The sequence below is a fragment of the Nymphalis io genome, chromosome 21 (genome assembly GCF_905147045.1).
Source record: "Nymphalis io chromosome 21, ilAglIoxx1.1, whole genome shotgun sequence".
Taxonomy (NCBI): domain Eukaryota; kingdom Metazoa; phylum Arthropoda; class Insecta; order Lepidoptera; family Nymphalidae; genus Nymphalis; species Nymphalis io.
Genome location: NC_065908.1, coordinates 521,208 through 540,013, shown reverse-complemented (window position 1 = coordinate 540,013; position 18,806 = coordinate 521,208). Strand labels below are relative to the sequence as shown.

The 18,806-nt window shown below is 34.9% G+C and overlaps 2 protein-coding genes across 2 annotated transcripts in view; both read right to left on the bottom strand.

Annotated features, from left to right (window-relative positions):
* LOC126776662 (uncharacterized) overlaps nucleotides 1-18,806 on the bottom strand; it is a 91,783-nt gene that overhangs the window by 45,945 nt on the left and 27,032 nt on the right. The gene's annotated exons all lie outside the window — the stretch shown is intronic.
* The window catches only part of LOC126776693 (prolyl 3-hydroxylase sudestada1), a 382,982-nt gene continuing 377,204 nt past the window's right edge, over nucleotides 13,029-18,806 (bottom strand). Inside the window, exon 10 of the transcript XR_007669971.1 lies at nucleotides 13,029-13,117. The gene's annotated coding sequence lies outside the window, so the exon portion shown is untranslated. The remainder of the gene's footprint in view (nucleotides 13,118-18,806) is intronic.

Sequence of the window (18,806 nt, the reverse complement as noted above, 5' to 3'; positions counted from 1 at the left end):
AGACATTGGCATTGTAAGAAATGTCAACCATCGCTTACATATCCAATGCGCCACCAACCTTGGGAACTAAGATTTTATGTCCCTTGTGCCTGTAATTACACTGGCTCACTCACCCTTCAAACCGGAACACAACAATATCAAGTATTGCTGTTTTGCGGTAGAATATCTGATGAGTGGGTGGTACCTACCCAGACGAGCTTGCACAAAGCCCTACCACCAGTAAATCTCCCTTTTGCCACAGTTATTTACTCCCTTATGTGTGTGAGCTTATATTGTTTACTGTGTTATTATGTTTTGTTTATTTTACTCCATTTTTTCTTTCATTATAAATTAATTCAATAACCGTCAAATTCCATTGTACACTTCTATGGGCCGCTTTAATTGTATATTTAAATAAACCATTGTTATAAAATATCTACTATATATAATATATCAGAGTAAATATAAGAATAAATATCAATATTCAAGTTTCTCCGAGAACTGGGTCATTCCTAGAACCGTCTAATTGAAGCAAATTGTTTTCATAAAACCTCAGCAAAATTGTAAATGTGTATATACTAATCAAACAGGTGTGCACTTGTGCCGCACTCACACATATACATTATGAAGCAGAATGAGTGAAGACTAGACACGAACGTTGATGTACGTAAGTTTTGTCATATGAGTATTTTTTTATTTATTTTTACCAGTTCCGCACACAGTTTCACCGTGTGAGGGGGAGGGGGCATATTTGGGTACCGTTGTCCTTTTCTGCACTCCTGCCAACGTGCATACAAAATATCATGGTGAACAGTGAAGTAGTAAGACGCGAACGCGTAACAAACAAACAAACTCACTTTCGCATTTATAATATTAGTAAGTCCTTGACTTGTTGACTTAAATAAGAAGCGAGACATGTTTTTATATTGTTGTTATACAGCTGATTGTTTAGTATTTTCTATCATTTTTATCCGAGGTCAAGAATAACGATGTTATCATTTTTTTTTCAAATCTATTGGAAAGGTGTGTGCGTTTATATTATTTGACTGTAAACTTTAGTTGTAACTGTTAAACGGTAGTCAAACTTTACTAAGAAATATGAGACATTGGCCATAATAACATCAAGTATCAAAATCGTATATAAGTATTATGTTATACATATATGTTGCACAGTTAAAATAACAGCTTGCAAATTACCGAATGCCGATCTAAGGCCTCCTCTCCCTTTAAGAAGCAAATTAAGCACAAGGAAATTTCGTGCTACTTCCCTGGGTTGGAGCCCGCATCCATATTGGCCCGCTTTGATTGCTCGTAATAATTTATATTTGTATCAGTTTTTTATTTATCCGTATTTTAATCATGTTTTTGTACAAACTCCCTGAAAACTTTATTTATTGTTACTTATTTATCTAAGTACCATAAAAATAAAAAAAAACAACGAGACGAATTATACACAAAATTAATCTTGTGATAAGCATCTCTCATCGTGTATCAGACGCAGAAATTCCGGGAAAGAAAAAGATGATACTGCAGTTGGACGGAACACTTGGCCAGAAGAAAGGTTTATCAAAGTCGACACGGAGCGTTGGCCTAGATAATTAAAAATCTGTGGCGCGGACCGGGACACCGCTCAGCATACGTTGGAAGTGTGCCCCGCGTGGAGTGCGGAGAGGTAGATCCTGGTCCGTGAAGTCGGACAAGACCTGTCCTTGCGAGCAATCGTGTCGGCGATGCTTCGCAGGGAATCGGCGTGGAGGGCCGTAGCCTCCTTCTGAGAAACCGTCATGGTTCAGAAGGAGACGGCGGAGCGGGAACGGGAAAGGGCCGATCCTGCTCGGCGGAGACGACGACGGCGTCGTCTCGGCCCTCCCATAGCCCAGACGCCCGGGGCTTAAAAGATAGGGCGTAACCTTGGGGCCGTGGATGCGTGAGGTGTGCCCTCACGTGTCCTATTTCAGACGGCCCTGTGGAGGACGGCAGCCGTGATGGCCTCGCACTGCCGTACGCACTAGCGAGGAGTGCGGGGGGGGGGGTGAAATTCGCCCCCTGATAAGAGCTCCGCCGAGCCACGAGTGGAGCAAAGCACGGGAGAAGCCGCGGATGCGTTATATCAACACGATCCCACAACCTCTCCGATCCGTGCTGAGGACGGCCATCGCAGTGGTTTTAGTGGGTCATATAACCCACATAACCCGGTTTCACCACCATAGGACCCGGGTACCTTTCTGAAGATTTCAACTGCGAGAAAAAAAAAAAAAAAGAATCAAATATGCCAGTGTAGCACCCGCCCCATGGAAAGATGATTTTTGATAAATTGATACGCTAAGTAATACACCGTGATAATTGGCGCGTGATATATCCAGCAGTGTGAGATGAATAATAATGAATGAATGAACGAATTAGTGAATGAATGAATGAAAATAGAAACAAAATATTCTGATTAAACAAACATACATAGATGTTTAATATTTCTTGGCAGCATTATTGAGGAAAATATAATCTGCAACAGAATTCTACAGACGCTAATACCGGTACTACTTTAAAAGGTCTTATGTTTATATCGCTTATTCTAAGCGTTAAAGCTGATGATTTCCTTATGTTTTGTTAGAAAAGGTAATATTCATATTCCTATAACAGTTAACGTCAGTTTTAAAGGTACATGATAAAATTAATAAAATATATTAATAAAAGAGTGAAAAATTAATTATTTTAATATAAATACTAATATTATAAATGCGAACGTAACTCTGTTTTTCTGTTACACTTTAAAGACTAAACATCATCGGTGTAGATAAAATATGGTATGATGCCCTTCTTTTCCTATCGAGCGAGCAAAGCCAAGTGCAAAAACCAAAATACTATATAGTAAACAATTTAAAGCATTCAAAAGTCTACGGTCTCTACGGTCTCCTATTAAATCCTATATGTAACGTCTGACTTCAGTGTACACTTCCGATCGAAGCATCGACCCTTGAAAGCGTCAGCGGTCAATACATATCTCAACTGCGAGCAACGTCTTCATCACAACAATACTCGATAAACAGTGCACGCGTGTGGTGCAAATACAGACAAGTACCCCTAACTTGTCTGTAAAACATTTTTAGTAATGCATTCTGTGAGAAATTAGTTATTGAAACTGAAAAATATCGTGAGGACAATTACATTTGTCGCATATGTGTCTAACAACCTATATAGATTGAAGCGGCGTGGAAAGATTTATGGTATATTTATTTATTTGCAGATCATACAGCCTTACTTATGAACGTAATTTATCGTAATTAGTAATTCTGTCATTAATGAATTGACATTACATAGAAGAGAACACAGAATTGTTTGACTAATCACCCGCTAAACATTTATAAGAAAGATCGTAAGCGGCCGGCTCTTGTTTAATTAAAAATCTAAGTATGTATTTTTGTGGTAGGACTTTGTGCAAGCTCGTCTGGTTGGGTACCACCCACTCATCAGATAATCTACAGAAAAACGGCAATACTTAATATTGTTGTATTCCGGTTTGAAGGGTGAGTGAGTAGTACTACAGGCGCGAGGTACATAACATAGTAAGTGATAGTTAATATTTCATACAGTGCCGATGTCTATAGGCGGTGATCATTTACCATCAGGTGGTCCATTTGCTCGTCCGCCAACCTGTTATATATAAAAAAATCGAATACTCAAAACTCTCAAAAGGAAGTAGGTATTATATAACATTGTTTGCTTGTTTGCTAACAAGATGTAGGCTCACGTTTAATAAAGTTTCGCTTGGTTAAACGCACGATGAATATATCGTTAACGATGGGGTCACGCGTTCGACTCCAGGAAGTGACTCGAAGAACACAGTATATATTAATGCTTAATACTTAGTTATTATCTAGTATTAGATATGAAGGCTTTTCTCGAAGCGAAACAATGATTACTTCACGTTGTCTTGTTTGATATTTAATTTCTGATTACGTGTGTTTTTTGCAAATGTATGTGTATTTATATAATTCAAAATAAATCGAATTAGTAGATTTTTTTATAAAGCCTTTATGTATATAAATAAATATTAAAAATAGCTACTGAACAAACCTACACCGTTTGGAATGGTGGCAATAACGCTAGTAGCACTTCCCCCTTTAAATAGCAATTCCGATCCTCTGGGCGAAAAAGTGAACCAGCTCTCCTGTCACCATTTGATGCAATAATACAAGGAGTTATTTTTTAATGAAAGTTTTTGCACTATTACTCGAAGGTCTAAGATTGAAGGATTTTTTTAAAACTAAATTCCAAGGATGTTACTAGAATATTTTTTAAAAAAATAGTAGTAATGTTTGTTATCTTTCAAGAAATTACAATTTTTTTTATTTGCCTCTCGAATTAAGAGTACAGCTTGTGTTAGGAGTGAGAGCGACTCTTGTGCACTATAATATTATATAGATCCGAAATCAGTCATGAGGATATCATTATAACCAATAATCAGGGTTTGATTGAATTAAACAGCACCCTCGGTGTTAATCAGTTTCCACAGAGACAAACGTTAACATTTTATATTAAATACTCATACTACATATTATATACTATTAGACCAATAATTGTGTTACTCATGGATTAAGAAATTGTAATGAGTGTCGGAAGATGCATTCAATTGCTCAGCAAGTAAATAAACTAGTTATGTAAAGAATGCATAGGTACTTATGTATTGCTATTACGCTTGTAGAAAACAGATTAAAAAAACTGGTTCGTAAATAAGATCAAAGGACTGACCTTTACACAGGGTATCGCACGCCATAACATTATTAAAACACCTTCACGTACAATAGATTAAAATGTGCGTTCAATAAATTTTATGTGCTTTCAGTCTATTAGAAAGAAGTTTAACCTCACGGAAGTGATTGGTTTGTTCCTTGTTCCACTTTTACGTCTTAACTACTCAAGGAATCGTCAATCAATTTTGAATACATGTTGTCAGATGTACAGAATAGGAGATAATACCTACCTCCCCACCCCTCACACGCGGCCGAAGAAGCGGCCCGATACTAATAAGTAATACCTGATATATTTTTTTTAATATCCACAATATTACGGTTACCACCGCCCACGTAAAATTTTAAAAAACAAATGAACAAACTAACTTTTTTTTATAATATTAGTTATGATTCACAAATGAATATATTCTCGCACATACATACATTTGTTTGTAAGTGTTATTTACGTCGCCATATTGACGCATGCGTAAAGATTGCAAAAACCTGATTCGTAGTAACCACTTAGATGGAACTGCAAAGTCCTACCATAAAATAAATCTTAGATATCTGGTAAAATTAGGCTTTAAATGCAATTTTCTTGACTTTTTTAATAAGAATATTTGAAATTGTATTCTTAATAAGAATATTACAATATACGACAATAATGATATATTTATAAAAAATAATAAGTTTAATAGTTTGTTATTTTAATTAACTTTGAAATGTTTTGAACGATATAAAATAATAAAATTTAGGTCAAGGCTGATGCACGAAATATAAACACGAAAATAATGCCGACATTATTATTTTTAATAGTCAGTAATTAACGTGTACTGACCATAACATTTGAATTTGTAAATAAATAGTAATATATAAAAACAATATCAGTAAAAATGTTTCTTATATTCAATTTGAGTAAAAAAGTATTTGATATTTTAAGTGAAATTACTGTCTCAATAAGACAAAGCAGTATAGACTGAATATTCATCGTCAGGTGACCGCTGCTGGATATGGACTCCTCACAGAGCTATAATTTTCCAACCCACCTTAAGTTTTAGGGGGTTGGGCCTTCGGAACTCTCACATACCGAACGAAACGCGGTACCTCAGCTACAGCTTTACGCAGATTTTTGTAAGAGAGTGGTACTCCCCTGGTGTGCCGGTCCATTTGGCTGCAACCTGAAGGTATGCAGCATGGCACTACCAATTAAAAGATATGTCAAACCCCTATACAAAATTCTAAGCCCTTTATTCTTCCAGCAGCAGAATATCTAAATATATCCTCTATATTGGGTGGTAGTAAATAAAAAAAAGCATAATAGTAGTTAACGGCCTTAACTATAAAAGCCGTTTAGCGGGTGATTAGTTAAACAATACTGTCTTCTTCTTTCGTATACCTTAAAAGCCAGTGAATGTCCCATTGCGGACCTAAAGGCCTCCTTTCCCTTTTTTGAGGAGAAGGTTTGGTGCTATCTTATTCGATGCATATAATATATACGCGTGAATCTGAATCGATGGTCGTGGGTTCAAACCCGGGCAAGCACCACTGTATTTTCTTGTGCTTAATTTGGGTTTATAATTCATCTCGTGCTTTACGGTGAAGGAAAACATCGTGAGGAAACCTGCATGTGTCTAATTTCATTGAAATTCTGCCACATGTGTATTCTACCAACCCGCATTGGAGCAGCGTGGCGGAATAAGCTCCAAACCTTCTCCTCAAAAGGGAGAGGAGGCCTTAGCCCAGCAGTGGGACATTAACAGGCTGTTACTGTTACTGTACATACAAAAGAAGCAGACAGCATTGTTGAATGAATGAATCGCTAAGCAACTTTTTAAAGTAAGACTGTATATTGTGTAATGTATAATATGAAAATAACACGTACATTACCTTACGACTAACGGCAAAGATATTTCTTCACTTATATCTAATTATTAATTTAATTCTAATGTTGTTCCTTGTAATAGGATTTTCTTAATAAGAAACGATTACGTTATAATCTCAGACGTGTTATTGTGATAATCATTAAAAAAAATGTATGCAAGTATTTTACATAAAACCTCATTTAAATTAAAAGAAATCAGAGTTTTAAATATAATACAATTTGTTTGTACTGAGCGGAGACATGCAATGTTCTTTTATATTTACATTTTTATTAAAACAACATAAAATATTCCAAGATTATAATAACGTTGAAAGTGATATATATATTTTATAAAAACCGACTTATTGGTTTAGCCGTGAAAGCATAACGAACAGACAAATAGACAGAGGTAGTTTCTCATTTATAATATTACTAAGAATTCTTAGGTAAATCGGCGTGGACACAGAATAAATAATACTGCAGAAATTACACTTCTTTTATCTTGAAGAGAGACGGCATTTTATGAGTACATTCATAGTGTGCGTAAGCTATGTTGGATCTTGATATCAGGCTATATAAATGATAATTTCACTGCCTCGTTGGTCTAATGGCTAAATCTCCAGGTCCTGGGTTCAAACCCCATGTAAGGCCGATAAAAAGTTACTGAGTTTTTCTGTCGAAAATTTTCAGTAGCGGCCCGGAGTCTGGAAGTTGTGTGCCTTGGAAAGCACGTAAAACCATTGGTCCTGCGGCTGAACTCTTAACGGTCGTGTCGATTTATATATATAGTGCACCTGTGTTTGTTGTCTTACTGGTGGTAGAGCTTTATGCAAGCTCGCCTGGGTACCTACAACCCACTCATCAGATATTCTACGGAAAAACAGCATTACTTGGTATTGTTGTGTTCCAGTTTGAAGTGTGAGTGAGCCAGTGTAATTACAGGCACATTGGGCATAACAACTTAGTTTCCAAGGTTGGTGGCGCATTGGTGATGTAAGCGATGTTTAAGATTTCTTACAATGCCAATGTCTATGGGCGTTGGTGACCACTTACCATCAGGTGGCCCACATGCTCGTCCGCCTTCCTAAAAAATCAAGCTTTAGGAATTTATTCCGTACCTAAGTACGAAGTGACGTGAAGTGACTTCATGAAGGTATCTTTGAAGTTTTAGTGTTAACTTTGAAGTAAAACAAGTGGCATCAATACGTGCTTACAAAAATGTTTTAATGAACCGCTCGCTGCGCTTAGCGTAAATTGCACGTAACAATATTTTTGTTTAATAAAAGAAAACAGCTGGATTGAAAACCTACTATTTGAAATTGGATGAAAATTCAACCTACCCTTCACAACTATTTATTTAATGACACACTAACTCATGTCCGGTGTGCGTTAGGATGCTTGGTTTATTTTTGTGAGATTTTTGACGCCGGCTTTATGCGTTGTTACTATACCAGAAACCTATATATAATCACATTTACTAGCTGACCTGGCAAACGTTGTTCTGCCATATAAATTATATCTACTGAATATTTGGATTTTAAATAAAAAGTAACGAATTTATTGTAAATGTATGGGGACGGGATCTATGACAGAAAAAGGAAAGGAGCGCTGTAGACGATCACCGCCGATAAAAACAAAAAACACCAACCATTCATTTTCTCAATTCAATGTATTAATTTATGTAATGGACATATTTATTGTATGATTAAAAGTTAAATGTAAAGTGAAAAAAGTAATATATTTTTATCCTAAGGCAGTTAATTAATTTCGAAGAGCAATTGAGTGTACGATATTATGTGTCAGTCCGTCTTTAGCCAACTTAAATAAGCTCGATGGTTTGCCCACCCGAGAACATGCCACGTATACTTGTCCGCGTGATAAACACATGGTGCCCAAACCTAAGCCACAAACGGATATCGTTTGGCCTTGCAACTTATTAATTGTCATTATACATATATGCATAAAGCGCCACCCTGAGAATTTTTTCATGCGTTTATGTCTACGGATTTTGTGTGTGAATGGTGGCTCAACGTAGAGACGGAACTTTTGAAAAAGGTGGTCCGTTATTTGTTTTCTTTTTAATATTGGTAAATGGTCATCCCAACCCATATACATTGGCACTATAAAAATATTCACCATTCCTTACATCGCGAATGCACCACCAACCTAGGAAACTAAATTGTCCCTTGTGCCTGTAGTTACACTGGCTCCATTGCCCTTTAAGCCGGAACACAAAAATACTAAATATTGCTGTTTGGCGGTAGAATATGGGATTAACATGGCGCTGGCTCTTTTGCTGTCGTATCGTTGGCCGTCACCATGATTTTTCTTCTTGCGCGAGAGTTTTAATTTTGCCGTGACTCCTAAGTTTTTAATTTAAATTAATACTTTTATAATTCCAGTGAGGCAAACGCGTCTTTTTATTGCCTTTCAAGCGATTAATTTTTTAAGCAACTAACAGTTTCTATTAAAACAGACAAATTGAATTACTGCTTAATATTTCGCTGCTAACAGATAACAAATGGAATTAAGTTTTACTTATTGCATTAAATAATTAAATTTGATTCAGAATAATGATATTATTTCTATATGATTTCATTTTGAATATTGTCAAAGTAATTTAAGAATAAATTAAACATCAAACATGTATTTAAAAGTTTCAAACAATTAAAACAGTATCTACTATAAATTAAATGTTGTTATAATTGCTTAATGGTCATTGATTTTGATTTTTTTCGATAGTTTTTTTGACGCTGAGCATATGATTATACTATCATTTCTCTGATTATACTATCAATAGTAAACACTCGAATCATGTGTATATTGAATGTATGTAATGTATGTATACTTGAATTAATTTACATGATTTATTAACTTATTTTTCAAGATTGCATTATTTACACTTGCTACAATTTGGGTTTCTTGACTTTCCTCCATAAAATTGCGATGAAGACACGATATAAGTCCCGTGTAAATTGGAACGATAACAAAAAAACAATGTACGGTTGGGGAAAAAGTGACCCGGGGAGGAACGAAGCCCTTTTCAATATTTTTTCGTGTGCGAATGGACTTCAGGAACAGCCTTGCTACTGGATACGTGCCGATGAGCAAACCGTTGAATGGTGACATGCACATTGCATGCAAAATGAACATTTTCGTTTTTTTGTTGTATTTGTTCGTCCGTTCTTTCTGCTCTATTATTACGCATGCTTAATGCTTTATTAGTTCGACGCCGCGAATGGGCACCCTTGCGTCTTGCTGGCATTTTTCACTGTAACACACAGACACACAGACTCACACAAATAGACCAAATATTGTATTTATTGACAAAAACGGTATTCCGATAATGTATTTGATCTTGTAGTATTTTACCAACCTTTCCAATATCATAAAACACGTTTATATTTCTTACCAATTAAATAAATCGTTAAATATTTTGCAATTTTTTAAATGTCAAAATGACGCGACGCTTCCCAAAAATGACGTGGACGAAAGTTCGATGAGGTTCACTATAAATAATTATTTTGATATTGTTCATGCAAAAATACTAAAATCGTGATTACAAAATGGGATGATGAGTTAGGAGGATCAAAATTTGGGGTTATATGTATTTTAAATCAAAATAAAATACAAATAAAAAAAATTGTCTAAAAAATAGAAAAAAAAATTCTGGATAAGCACACCCCTATCAGCTAGCGGTATGAAATACACTTTACGACCTATTATACCTCTCAAATATACATAACAAATTTCATATAAATTGGTCGATTCGTTTCGGAGGAATTCGACCACGAACACCCGTGACACGTTATTAAAATCTGTTTTATATAAACGTGTCATATAAACTATCAATGGATATAAAAATAGAATCACGACTTAAAAGCAATGAAAATAATTGTGTAAATAAATAGCTTTATATGAAAATAGTATATATACATAATAATAACAGTCAGTTTTTTAAAGTAATTACTAATATTCCTATTTAGCAACCAAATAAGTGTACAGCTTATTTTAGGGGTTTAAACAATAGCCCAAGTACGATTTCAATATATTGTTTCAAAATATATTATGTGGCATAAGCTAAAGTTTCTGCACAAGAGGAGCCTAATTTGAGGCGTTTAGACCTTTTAATAAGATAAACAATAGAACGAGACATACGATATTTTTATCTTTAATAATGAAACAGTTATTAGGGAATTTAAGAGAATGTTTATTTTTAAAACTTGCGTCAAGTTAAACAAATATTACGAAGTTAGTTTAAACAAATCGCCAGTTACATGTTTCAAATATTGATAGAAACAAACTTAAAATCTGTATAAATAATAGATGTTAGGTTATGATATTTATATTATCATGAGTAAATAACATCATTTACCACTTTTAAAACATTTACTAATATTATAAATTCGAATATGTGTTTTTTTATTTGTGTATTTATTTGTTATGATTTGAAAGGGAAGAGGACAAAGGGTATCTAGTTAAATATATAACATATATAATATTCAGTATTTTCTATAAGCTTTACTAAGTATCGGGTTTAGTTTGAGTTTGTATTCACACTTTTAGAACAAGAAGTTGGTAAAAAACCATTTTGATTGCAAAAACAAACTGGAGTGGTTAGATAAGTAGCCAATAACATTTTTCTTGTTATTGATTTTTATTTTGCCGATTTCATATCGAGATTCAATACAAACTAAGTTTTAATTTCATTTAACAATATTATGGTATCATTCTACTTAAATTGCGATTCAAACTTCAATCATTTTTGCCGCCATTCCGCTCGGTCAGTACCTAATTTTATTTTTTTTAAATGTATATATTGAACCTTGTCCTCAAAAAGAAGGAGAGGAGGCTTTAGCCCAGGAGTGGGACGTTAACAGGCTGTTACTGTGTACTGTGTATATATTGAAGAATTTATTTTAATAATGTTTACCATATTAGCAGTCCCAACGTACGTGATATTTTACATATTTTAGATGGCGCCGCATTGATGTGGCATGAAGCATATTTGCACGTCTGTTTTCAGGATATAAATAAAAAAGGAACATTTTATACTGGACCACTATTTCCAAGAGGTGAACATCGTCTTTATATCCAAGACACATCAGCGTATTCGGACACATTATCGTATTATATTGTTAACAGTCAAACATTTGGTTAATTGAAAACAAAACGCGGCGACTGTTTGTAAACGTGACGGTATTTATATTGAATGCGAATGCGATACGTGATGTTTTACTAACTTGCTTTGATAACGATCGCTTGCCCGAACTTTAAAATATAAGACTCAGGTTCTCATTTGAAATACCGAAATATAAAATATTTCGCAAATTTATAAAAACGTTCATAAAATCCGATAGCAAATCTATCTGTGTCAGCTCGGATGTCTGCTACATCGGATTATAAGAGACTATGTATATCGTGCACCTGTAATTGCGCACACACTTGTGCACTATATGTTATAATATATACGCAAGTTAGAAGTTTCGCCACCGGTATCGGTTTCTGGAGGTAGGTATTTTGTAAATAATTATCATTTTATATGATGTTTGATTACAGCGATACATACCGACAAAAATAAATGAGTCACTTTTATCTTGTTATAATACACAAGTACACATTATATAACGAAGAGTCATTACATATGTTCAGCTAACTTAATAATTATGTATTTCAATTTTACCTAAACTTCTGAATCACGGTCTGATCCATTATACAACCTGCCTACCCAGTTATTATTAAGTAATTATAAGCCATTTTGTTATTGCTTATATCCGGTTCCAACGGCTAGTGAGCTTACTGGACGTACAGTGCCGGCACAAGGAATAAATCTATGGTTTTGTCGCATGGCGTGCGGATTCGTTTTTATATCCATTCTTATCTCCCTTCTTATTTTAAAGTGAAAATAAAATTCAATACTAAAGTACTCGGTGGTAGCCCTTTATGCAAGCCCTTCTGGGTGGGCACCACCCACTCATCCCATATTCTACCGCCAAGCAGCAATACAGGCACAAGGGACATAACCTTAGTAAGGTTGGTGGCGCATTAAATGTAAGGGATGGTTAATATTTCTTAAAGCGCTCATGTCTATGGGCGGGAGCACTAACCATTGAGTTTCGAGTGCGCAAGCCTCAATAGCTCAACGGAAAATCATCAAAAGTCACAGGTCCTATCCGGCCACGGTATATTATCACCAATGGAGTCCACTTCTAACAAGAATTAGTCCTAATTGGATTGGAAACTACGAGTAATTAGTAATTTATAGAAAACATGAAAATGTTGGTAATTGTTGAAATATAAACGCAGTTCGAACTTAATGTCGCTAGAGTAATTTAGTGTCACTAATAAAAGTGTCCGACATTGTAACCATGCTCCCTTTTTTCATTCAATTTTTCCCTAGCCTAGCTTTTAAAATCTTTTTTTTTTTTTTATAGAATAGCAAGGCGGACGAGCATATGGGCCACCTGATGGTAAGTGGTCACCAACGCTCTTAGACATTGGCATTGTAAGAAATGTCGACCATCGCTTACATATCCAATGCGCCACCAACCTTGGGAACTAAGATGTTATGTCCCTTGTGCCTGTAATTACACTGGCTCACTCACCCTTCAAACCGGAACACAACAATATCAAGTATTGCTGTTTTGCGGTAGAATATCTGATGAGTGGGTGGTACCTACCCAGACGAGCTTGCACAAAGCCCTACCACCAGTGAATCAAACACTAGTTTTCATGAGTAATCTTTAAAAAATATATCAACTGTGATTATAGTTAGTGTGACTTTATTATAATTAGGTAATTATTGACATTCGACCATAGTCAAGGTCTATTGTACCTCATTACCGTACAACGTTATATCGCCTCTGGCATAATGACGCTTCCGTTTGTAAATTTAATAATTGTTCAAAATTACTTCACACATAATTATGTAGTAATTAGATGTGACTTACAATAATTAAACTAGCTTCCGCCGTACTGTGTCTATGCATTTAGGCGTTTCATATGAATAGCACTGTTTTAAGTTTAATTTACAAGTTTTTGACTTGAAACATCTAAGACAGAATCCAATGTATTGTGTACAGATATACATGCATGTGTAGCCTAGATGGCCCAGTGGTTACAATGCGAACAAATAAATGTGTTTTTCCAGCGAGAAAAAAAATAAGTGGTTAGAATGCGTGAATCTTAACCGTTGATCGTGGGTTCAAAACCGGGCAAGCACCACTGAGGTCAGAATGAATTCTTTTTTATACAAAAAACCTGCTCCCCCCACTAATACGAGGGCGAAAACTAATGTAAAATAAAACGAATTCACGAATAAAAATAAAATTAAAAAAGTTATTTTTAATAAAAATAATAAAAGTTATAATGTCTATGGTTAAATGTTAATAATGTGAGGCAACAAAATTACATACTTATGTTGTACGCCATTTTGATGTTTATCGCTCCTTAGGGGTAAGACCGACTCGTATGATGGTTAGCTAGTCTCATATAATGCCCAGGACATTTAATATGAATACATTAAACGAACAAAATACTTACCGCAATGCGCGCAAATGTATTGCAATATATATAAATCAATTCCATATAAGAAATTCATTGGCTACTCATTTTCTCAAATGTGCGTAACAATCGTCTTTGTATGGATTAATATCTTCCATACTCTTAAGGCCTTAGCCCAGCAGTGGGACATTCACATGCTGTTACGGGTACTCTTAAGAAATGCCAACTTTTAAGTTTAGTAGTAGTCACTACTGGAATTAAGCCAGTTATTCTCGTTAGAATCTACATTCTGAACTGGGTGGGAAATATTAATTTAAACTTGTAAAATGATTATTCAAAAGTGCATTTCTTATGTATTTTGATTGTTATTGGAATAAAACGCGAAAGACTGCTTGCTGGCTTCATGCTGCGCATTAAGCGGTGTTTATTTGTAACGTAGTTATTTTCCACAAGCTTCTATTAAACTTTTAACTTTAGTTGTTATTATTTGTGGGTTAAAAATGCACAGTAACAGGCCTTTAGTAGTAAGGCCTCCTCTCCCTTTTTGAGGAGAAGGTTTGGAGCTTATTCCACCACGCTGCTCCAATGCGGGTTGGTAGAATACGTATGTGGCAGAATTTCAGTGAAATTAGACACATGCAGATTTCCTCACGATGCTTCTTTTCACCATCACATAAATACACGTAAATGCAGAGCATTTTAAAATGAGTTTCGTACTTGTATCGACTGGCTCACTCAGTATTCAAACCGGAATACAACAATACTAAGTACTGCTGTTTAGCGTTAAATATACATATGATGAATGGTTGGTACCACACCCAGGCGGGCTCGTGCAACGGCCTACCACCAAGTAAATAATTGAATATGATATACATATTTGTTTATATTTATGTACAAAGTTAGCTTTATATTTACCCGTATACATACAAGTAGTCTGTTTAAGGATTTATTGAATATATTAATATTAACAATGGAAAGTTTTATAGCATTTGCGATCGTCTGATGCTGTTGTTGTATGTGTATGTGTGGGTACACACGGACACTCGTGACGATAATTTCAATACATTGTGTTTATGCTCAGCCACCGATTTAAGACACGAAAAAGATTTAAGGTCCTGTCGGCGGCTCGTTATCGATGTATCTGCTCAATTGGTCAGTTAGTACCAAATAATTTTCAGCACCCTTCGAACAGAAACACAGTAATAATATGTATCGCTGGTGGTAGAATATATGATGGAAGATGAAAGTGGAAGCTTCATCCTGTTCTGAAGCCTTATCATATTCAGCATTGATACAGAATTTTGGAATATTTTTTCAAATTTTGTATCAATGCTGTGTAAAATATAATTATCAGCTGCAAATTTGTTTCCGGCCGAGCGGATTATAATGTAGGTACAATAAAAATGATCACAATAAGCCGCGTTTAAGTTAACAATGGAATGTTTACGTCACGTATCCCGGATGTGACGTAAACATCAGTGGATAATGTGATAATAGCGAATGTTCCTACATGTGTAACTCGAACGAATGCGAAAACAATATGCGATGGTATTCTTGTTAGAAAGGTAGACCCTTATATTAATCTTTGACTACGCTCTGATAATCCTAGTGTTTATTTTTTTTATATTATACTGAAATATTTTTACCTTTACCAATTAATAAATTTTAATTTTTTTATTAAAAATTATATATATATATATATATAATTATTAAATATATATATTATTAAAATTAATAAATAAGGTATACTATTCAAGACAAAAAAGCGTGGAGTTATTATTTTTTGATTTTCAAGATATATATAAATATAATTATATTTTAACGACACAAATTTGTAATTTAAATGGTGGAAAAAAGCAAGTAACTACTAAGTTTCTTGTCGGTTCTTCTTGGTAGAATCTACATTCCAAACCAATGTCAGGTTTATATTTAACATTGTATCTCATTTATACCGATGATTGCATTATTAATAATTTTTTTTTTTTTAATTATTAAGGCAAACGTGCAATATTCCACGTGATTGTAAGTGACATTTACCATCCGGCTCCATTGGATGTTCATATTTACAGTTGTACAGTTCTTTATTTTGGAAGTCTTTACACTTTATATTTCATCTGCAAACGGCACATAGATAAAGTAGTTCCTATTGCACTTCTGTGTGTATTCTTTTCCAAACGAAACGCCGTGTTTATCAGTCAATCTAACCTAACCTTAACTACCCTACATTACTTTGTAAGTTAATATTCTAAAGACACCTGGGTGGTAAAAGGATAAAAATCTAACGGAATAGTTTATTTAATAGGCAATCATTATTTTTAATCTTTAAGCAATACTCTTCGTATCCAGACTTCTGGTAGGAACATAAAAAACAAAAGACGGTCATATCCGGTATATATCCGCCAACCCGCATTGGGGCAGTGGAATTAACTTTCCTTCAACAAACCTTCTCCTCTAAATAACAGGGGAGGCCTGAGCCACATGAGCCGGAAACACGTACCGGCTGTTACTTCTGAAAATTTTTTTCTTTACTTATATGTAAAGTATTTTACATTACACAATTAAAATCTTCAAGTAAGATGTTGTATTTAGTGTTTATTTTTTATTCGGTTTTAAATATGGCGGAATGGGGACAAAAGTGACAATTTACCAAGACAATATAATACAAGAATCACTTTTATAAAAGCATGGCGTGCAGATTTGCCCCTCAGAATAATTACTAAGCAATTTAGAATATCTGATTGGGTTTTAATGAAGTCTTAGTTCAATACGAATTCATATAATTTGATTTTTTTATAGATTGTTTAATTATAAGAGCCGAGATAGCCCAGCGATTAGATCACGACAATTTTAAACGAAGATTTCGGATTCTAGCCCGGGCACCAGTTTTTATATGCTTAAATCACGTAAATATTTCATCTCGTACTTGGCAGTGAATGAAAACATCGTGATGAAACGCCAACCCGTATTATAGTAACGTGGTTAATTAAGCTAAAAAGCCTTCTCCTCGAGAGGACTAGCAGTAAGTTTTTTAACGGCGGTTACCTTGCTTTTTGTAATAGAATATAAAATTTAGGTTAAATGTCTCCCTTCATGGTAGCATGCGCAAGCGATCCCGTGGCACTCCTCGTTAAGGCGGAAAGGGTACTGCTGGTTTTAGTGGGTATTTCGATGTTAGGGGCGCACTCGGCGCCCTAGATACCGGCAAGTCACATAACCCCCCCCCCCACACACACTGTTCCCGTTGGGGAAACGCGTAATACGTTTTTCCAGTGTGAAAGGATAAATGTCTCTTTTTTTTCATTAAATATATATTATATTTGCATTTTTTTCAATTTGATATAGACAACAAGTTTTTGTTGTCTATATTTACTTATGTCTGTATTTACTTAGCCTCTTAAAAACAATTTTGAATCGTAATGTAACAAGATTATATGTAAAACTGCTCTCACATAATAAATACTCGGTAATATTTTTCACCAATTAAAATTATATTAGTGTGTTAATTAAATACAATAATATTTACCCTGCATGAAAACCAAGAAATATGAACAACGTGTGTTTACCCGTCTAGATATATAGATCAGATATTCTACCGCAAAACAGCAAAACTTGATATTGTTGTGTTACGGTTTGAAGGGTGAGTGAGCCAGTGTAATTACAGGCACAAGGGACATAAAATCTTAGTTCCCAAGGTTGGTGGCGCATTGGCTATAAGCGATGGTTGACATTTCTTACAATGCCAATGTCTAAGGGCGTTTGGTGACCACTTACCATCAGGTGGCCCATATGCTCGTCCACCTTCCTATTCTATAAAAAAAAAAAAAAAAGATATATTTTTATACTAGCTGACACGTGCCCACTTCGTTGGGCGGTAAACATTTTTACTTGTGATGAAATTATGATTGTGGTTCGGTTAGTACTAAGTGCTATGATTTATTTCCTGACAAAGGTCGCGTTGGCCACGACATCCGACTACCACGAAAAAGTCTTTTCATTTTTCAGGTTAATATATAGAGTATGACACTCACAAATGATGTGGATTTCTATTGGTAAAAGAATTTTCAAAATCAGTTCAGTAGATACAGAGATTACCCCCTACAACCTCTATCTATAATCTAGTAATTATTATCGTAATACGCCTTACCCGTCAAATTTTTTTATATGAGATTTAATCAGGCAAAGTCAACAAACACTGCTCTTTAAACGAGGTTTTAATAACAAATATATGTATTGATGTTATAAATATGATTAATAACTGTATATAAACTACCTATTCTCGTTATTGACATTATATAATTCTTTACAGAGATAAAAATCAAGTTACAACAATTATAAAATCCAAGAGTTGTACGTCATCGTCTTCTCTAGAATTATTCCGAGAAATATCTCGAATTATATTACTAAGAAACGAGCCAATGAAACAAAAGTATTATTTTTACTAAACAACTTACTGGTGGTAGGGCTTTGTGCAAGCTCGTCTGGGTAGGTACCACCCACTCATCAGATATTCTACCGCAAAACAGCAATACTTAATATTGTTGTGTTCCGGTTTGAAGGGTGAGTGAGCCAGTGTAATTACAGGCACAAGGGACATAAAATCTTAGTTCCCAAGGTTGGTGGCGCATTGGTGATGTAAGCAATGGTTAACATTTCTTACAATGCTAATGTCTAAGGGCGTTTGGTGACCACTTACCATCAGGTGGCCCATATGCTCGTCCGCCTTCCTATTCTATAAA